This window comes from Canis lupus, chromosome 9, assembly GCF_048164855.1.
Source record: "Canis lupus baileyi chromosome 9, mCanLup2.hap1, whole genome shotgun sequence".
Lineage (NCBI taxonomy): Eukaryota > Metazoa > Chordata > Mammalia > Carnivora > Canidae > Canis > Canis lupus.
Genome location: NC_132846.1, coordinates 57,629,911 through 57,636,979, shown reverse-complemented (window position 1 = coordinate 57,636,979; position 7,069 = coordinate 57,629,911). Strand labels below are relative to the sequence as shown.

The following is a 7,069-nucleotide window of genomic DNA, read 5'->3' as shown; positions in this document are numbered from 1 at the left end:
ATCAATAGAGAAGTTAGAAGGAAAATAGTTTTCAAAAGTTTTAAGGTTCTTGTCATCTCTTAACTCTATCTGCCCAAAGACTGGACCTATAGATGCTTTATTTGAATCATGACATAGTCTACAAAGATCTACTTTACTCTTGGTATGGTTAAAATCCTTTCAGGTTTTTGTTTATAATTGTTTTGTGAAATATATATATATATATATATATATATATATATATAATTTTATATGTTATTTAAATTAAAAATATTTTAAAAATCATAAGTATACCAAATAACTTAAGATATAAAACATCCCAGAAGCTTTCAAGTCCTCAGTGTGTCCCTCTTTAATTACATTATCTTTTCCACCTAATGGTAACCATCCTGGCTTGTCCATTAATAAGTCACTTACTTTCCTTCATAATTTCACTTCATATGTGAAAATCCCTAAATCATGTGAATATGTACAAATATATTAGGTAAACTCTGCAATATTTTGTAAATTTGACTCACAACAGTTTATATTTTTTGAAATGAATTTTGTTCAATTAATTTTAAAAATTAATTAATGTTCAATTTCAATACTGAAAATTCCCTTTAAATTTTGAAATTCCATTGATGGAATTCTATTGATGAAGTGAATGATAGTATATTATATTGTATAGTAATGCCCCCTTCTCCATGGAGGATATGCCCAAAGACCTCCAATAGATGCCTGAAGCTGTGGATAGAACCAACCCCACCCATGTACACCCCGATTTTCCCCCCATACATAACTATGATAAGAATTTATTGTATAAGTTAGTCAGAGTAAGAGATTAATAATAATGAATAAAATAATAAAATAGAATAATTTAGAACAATATACTGTAATAAAAGTTATGTAAATGTGGTCTCTCAAAATATCTTACTGTACTGTACCCATGTTTCCTCTTTTATTTCTTTAAAGATTTATTTATTTATTTTTAGAGAGAGAGAGGAGAAGAGCGAGCAGGGAGAGAGACAAGAAGAGAGAGAGGATCCCAAGCAGACTCCCTGTTGAACATGGAACTCATCATAGGACTTGATCCCAGGACCCTGAGATCGTGATCTGAGCCCAAATCAGGAGTTGGATGCTTAACCAACTGAGCCACCTAGCACCCCCAACCCACTCATCTTTCTTCTTGAAGTGATGCGAGATAATAAAATGCCGATATGATGAGATGAAGTGCGGAGAATGACCTAGGCATTAGGATATAATATTAGGCCATTACTGACCTTCTGATAATATGTCAGAGGAGGACCATCTGCTTCTGGACCACGGATGACTACAGGTGGCTAAAAATCCAGAAAGTGAAACATGGATACATGGATAAGGAGGGACTACTGTATATATCCCTCCTATCTATATATATATCCCATATATATTATAAATGATGATATTTTTATGTCTTCCTGGAGTGTACATGTAAGACTATCTTTAGTAATATATACCTGGGGGATGAATTGCTGCAGCTTAGTATTTATATCTTTGCATAACTAACTAATGATGTATTATTTTCCCTAGTGGTTGAATCAATGTATATTCCCATCAGCAGTATATGATACCCAGCCTGGCTTCTCAGCCTCACTGACACTTAGTATTCCTGGATTCTATAATATTTGCACATTTAATGAACATGAATTTACATTTATTTGTGACTTTGTCTCAATGGGTTCTCCTCTGGAGAGATTATAGAAACTTCTAAGGGAGCCAGTCATCATTATCAAGGAAAGAACGACCTATTTTTTATGTAGATAAAAGAGACACTGGGGCTAGTGAACAGGTTTGAAATTTGGCAAAAGAGTAACATTGAAAATAACTCGGAGCGAAGAGAGAGCTCTGGAGCTGGGAGAACTTCAGGAGGCTGAGGAGTAAGGGCATCAGAAGCCGAGATTAGAGAGTACTGGACAGTGTTTAAAGGAACTTGATGGCCATTTAAGGAGTTTCAACTTTATTCAATAAGTAAGTCTCATGAACAAAGAAGTTTACAGTGTTGTCAGTAGGGAAGCTCATGACCACACTTAGGTGTAGAAAGACTACTGAGGTCACAGAATGGAAAGTGGATGAGCTGGAAGTGGAGCAAACACTAATGATAAAAATGGCCCCAGATGAAGGTAGAGTGTGGGAACCAGGAGAAATGGGCAAGTTGGAGAGCTGATTTGGAGAAGAGTTGGTGAGTAAGAAGGAAGAAAAAAAATCAAGGATGGCAGTCAGGTTTTTAAGATAAAATGGATGATGAAGTGGGGAGAATTTGACAGGGGGATATGCAATCTCAGCCATGTTGAAGCTTGGCAGATGGACACCCACATGCATATACACCATGGAAGAGGTGAGTCTCCTGCTAAGGAAAGAGATACAGATTCAGAAGTTACTGGTACAAACCATCCAGCACCCGGTTTCACAAAATTTTAGATACTAATGAGTAGTTTCCAATGGGGGAAATATTTTTACTTTGGGATTTTCAGAAATTTAATTTATCAAAAGTAGTAACAACAATAATATATTCTAAAACATATGCATACACACCTGTCTGGCAACAGAGTCGTTTCTTATGTTGAAGCACAGGTCTTATGTTCACTAGCATCCTTGGGCTTGTCCAAAATTAAATCTGCAAAGGAGGATTTGAAAGAGTATCGGTCTGAGCTCAGACCTTTCAGGGAACAGAGATTATTTTATACAAAGAATTCCAGCATGTCTGCTCTGGCCATTCTTTATATAAAAGGGTCTTTCAGAATAAGCACGGTGACATTAACTTGTGAAGGAAGGTTGGATCGAGAACTAATTTCACATGTGTGACAATGTTTTTCTCATTGCTAATGTTTTCCAACTGTTGGTATGTGGGTAGAGAACTACTCAGGGGAGACACTTCCAGGGGTATGAGAAAACCTATAGATCAGAAGTTCTTAATAGGGGACAATGTGTTTCTGCTAAACGAGTTATTGCTGTTTGTTCTTTATTTACTCAGTTTACTACTCTGTAGCATTTTGAAAACTCCTGCTTCCCAGATAGATAGAAAACCTCCTGATGGTACCCATATTGCTGGTCAACTAGAAAAGGTATGTCAATCTCTTCTTTTACACCTGTTTACCTGGAAGAGTGTATGTGATTGTGTTGGGGGGTTGAGTATGTGTGCTTTCCACACAGGATTGAAAAACATGGTTTCTGAAAATTGCAGAAAACTAAATCAGTGTTATAAATTAAATCTACTGGCATACAGGCATGAGATGGGCCTTCCAAACACTAAGATTTCCTTGCACTCCTCTTAAACAGGGATAGATAGTTGTTTAAACCTGAGAAACGTAGAAACTAGTACCAGAAGAAAACAAAGTTTTGTTTGAATGATTATGTGCAATGGGATTGTGACAGATGCCAAATAAATAAAAATGAATAACAGGAACATGATTTTCCAGACAACTATGCATGAAGGGCTGTAGCAGATTATTTTAAACTTTTAGTTTTTGAATAAATCTCTTCAATATCTTACAATTTATTGCCCATAGATTTGAAAATTCGATCTGTCATTAAAGAGATTGCTCTCGTTTACTTTTCTCTCATTCCCAACTCTTGCAAGAAAAATCACATGAGCAAATGAACATACAGTGCACGTGGCAACAGTTCCACATTTAGGAAAAATGCTCAGCACACTGTTACTTATTATATTTGTTGACATCGTACCAATAAGAATTACAATATGTTCTAAGTTTTAAACCGATATTTTTTAACATTTAAAATTTAATTATTAGCTATTTGATACATTTGGAATGTGTACTACATATGTGTAAGTGATGAAATATAATAATAAAATGAACAACTATGAACCCACCATCCATTTAACAAATAGAACATCACCAATGTCATTGCATTTAAATAGGTGCTTCTTTTTTGTCCCATTCCTTTTCCTTCCCTGACAGGTAAGCATTACCTTGAATACAGTGTTTCTCTAATATGCTTTTCAAATTTCATTCAATGAATTGGCAAGAGAGGGTTTCAGGTAATCTCTGAAGCCAGCCTAAATTATTCTTGAATTTTTTCTAAGATCCTTTTATTTTGGATTAATTTTGTCCTTTTAGATTTGAATTCTAGCCCCATCTTCCATTTGTGGCCCTAATCCACTCTCCAGATTTGGCATTTTGAAATGGATTAAATAGGGGTGCCTGGGTGGCACAGTAGGTTAAGCATCAGACTCTTGGTTTCACTCAGGTTGTGATCTCAGACTTGTGAGATCTTCCAGAACCCATCTTATTGCCTTTTCCTTATTTGTTGACTCAATATTATTATAATTCTCCATTAACATCCCACCCCAATTTTCATTTCATTCAGTAATATGTATATGTGCATATGTATATATATATACATATGCACATATACATACATATATACACACATATATGTACATTTATATATAACATATGTAATATATAAAATGAATAAAATGCATTATTAAATGACCTTTATTGCCAATTCATCTCAAATTAACCTACAGTCTATCCAAAGACCACGAGCTTGCTATCCAAAAGCAGTTTCTGGAAAATTAGCTTAGCCCTACTCCACTACATCTAATTACCCAGGAAGGAAAAGCCTTACAATATAGAAATTCTGGCTCAGCCCTTACAGAGATGTTTCTGCAGAGCAAGTGTGGAATATAATAATACAAAGGGTAAATGCATCAAGATAGCAGCAAAACTGTAATGAAATAACTAATTAGAGTGTATTTTCTCAGAGCACCTGGGTGGCTCAGTTGGTTAAGCGTCCTTTGGCTCAGGTCGTGATCTCAGCGTTCTGGGATGGAGCCCACATCAGGCTCCTCACTCAGTGGGGAGTCTGCTTCTCTCTTTCCCTCTACCCCTGCTCATGCTCTGTCTCTCCCTCTCAAATAAATAAATAAAATCTTACAAAATAATAAAAATAAAAAATAACATAGAGTGTATTTTCTCAATTTTGACAATAAACTCATTCTAAATTATGCAATTATAATTAAATCCCGCCGGCTCTCTGTCCTAGTCTATGCAAATCTCCCCTATAATAGTTGGAGTGTTTTCTAGTCCTCACTAACTCTAATAAGTGATAGAGTTTTAACCTGTTCACGTGGATGATTAGGTTGTGAGGATTCCCATGTCTGGAACTTTCCAAACCTACTCTTTCTCAGTTTTATGCTATTATTCCTTATCAGACTTCACATTTCTATAATTTCAATCTTCCAAGATTCTTGTACTTTCCCAATTATTCTACTTATGTACATATGTTTGCCCATGATCTATTTTCTCCACTCTCTTAGTCTTTTTCTGCTTGAAACTCTAGGCACTCAGTTCCTTTTATCCTCTAGGCATGAAAACTTACAGCAGATGTGCACTGCATATGAGTAACTCACAAAAATAGAGGGAACTGGTCCAATATATGATGCCCTTCCTTACCAATTATCTTACCTATGGAGCACACTGAACAATTGCTATCACATCATCCTCCCCCGCTACAAAAACATTGCTTTTCTATCTTTCACTATTTATATCCTATAAAATTATATTTTTCTTCTATTTTATTTTCTAGTTTCATTTACTGGCTAAAATCGTTTTTTTTTTTTTTGAAACACTGACATTCTCCATAATAAATGACATCTGGTTAGTTTAGTTTCGTTTGTATATCTGCTTTACCTCTGCTTATTTCTGAAATTTGTATCTAAGAGATTCAGAACATTTTTATTTAATTGCATGTTTCAATAATTAATTCATTACCTATAACTGCTTTCCAAAGTTTGTAACTTGATATCCTTTGATAACGGTTATAACCCAACCCTGCTGTTAATCCATTCCCTAATAATGGCAGTGCTATTGCCTATCATTCATGAAGAAATGTAGAAACTTCAAGAGGGTATTTTCATGGAGGTAGACTTAGTCAGAGTTTATAAATATATTTACTCACAGATATTAATTAAATAAATGATTTCATACCAGTAAATTGACATTTTGATATCTTATTATTGGAAACTAAAAAAAAAAAAACCTTATTGGTCTTCAAACTTCAAGGAAATGCTTGCTCATGCACTGTTTTGTTATAGTAGTTTAGAACCCTCACTTACTTTCCATCACTAAAATGCTTTAGAAAAATGCTGACATTTGGACACAATGTCTTAATTTTCTGCTTTCAATTTAGGTGAGTTGGGGCCCAGGCTTCAGTATTTTAAAAGCATCCCCAGTAATTCAAAACTGCAGGAAGGGTTAAGAAAACTGCTCTATTATAATACTATTTAAGTATGTGTGAAAATTAACGTAGAAATAGTTTAAGACTATACTGTCAATGGATAATTTAACCCATGGAGATACTATTGCCTTGTGGTTCAGGTTATGGACTTTGAAAGTCAAACGGTATGCTTTTACAATTCTGAATGTGCTGGATCTGCAACTTAAAATTTACCTTCACGGGATGCCTGGGTGGCTCAGCAGTTGAATATCTGCCTTCAGCTCAGGGCGTGATCCTGGGTCCGGGGATCCAGTCCTACATCGGTCTCCCTGCGAGGAGCCTGCTTCTTCCTCTATGCCTCTGCCTCTCTCTCTCTGTGTCCCTCATGAATAAATAAATATTTTTTTTAAAAAAAGAATATAATAATAATATAGAATTTATCTTTACTATCAAGCTCCTTAAGGGTATCTCAGTTTTCTCATATGTAATACTGACCTCACAGAATTATCAAAAGGATTAAATGAAATAATGTACACAAAACATATAAAATACTTGGCATACAAGATACTTTCAATGAGTGATAATTATTTTTTTAGATTACCAAAAAAGGAAAAACTCAGATGTTTGACTATAATAATATGACTTCCAATATATATTCTCAAATACATGTATATATATATATACCATTTTATATACACATATTTTAATATATATGCACATGTATTCTATATCCAGATGGGAGAAATAAAAACAATATAAATACTCAAAGTAGTCTAGAAAATTTTCCAAATTTAAATGGACATATATTAAACATTTATCATGCCAGTATTGTACTATTTTTATAACAAATACTGTATGGTGCAAAGAATAGATTAGGTGATTTAATTTG

General features: G+C 34.4%; 1 long non-coding RNA gene across 1 annotated transcript in view; it reads left to right on the top strand.

The window, feature by feature from the left end:
* Positions 1-2,014: 2,014 nt before the first annotated feature.
* The window catches only part of LOC140639473 (uncharacterized), a 28,778-nt gene continuing 23,723 nt past the window's right edge, over positions 2,015-7,069 (top strand). Inside the window, exons 1-2 of the long non-coding RNA XR_012036188.1 lie at positions 2,015-2,179; positions 2,972-3,062. This is a non-coding gene — a long non-coding RNA (uncharacterized lncRNA). The remainder of the gene's footprint in view (positions 2,180-2,971; positions 3,063-7,069) is intronic.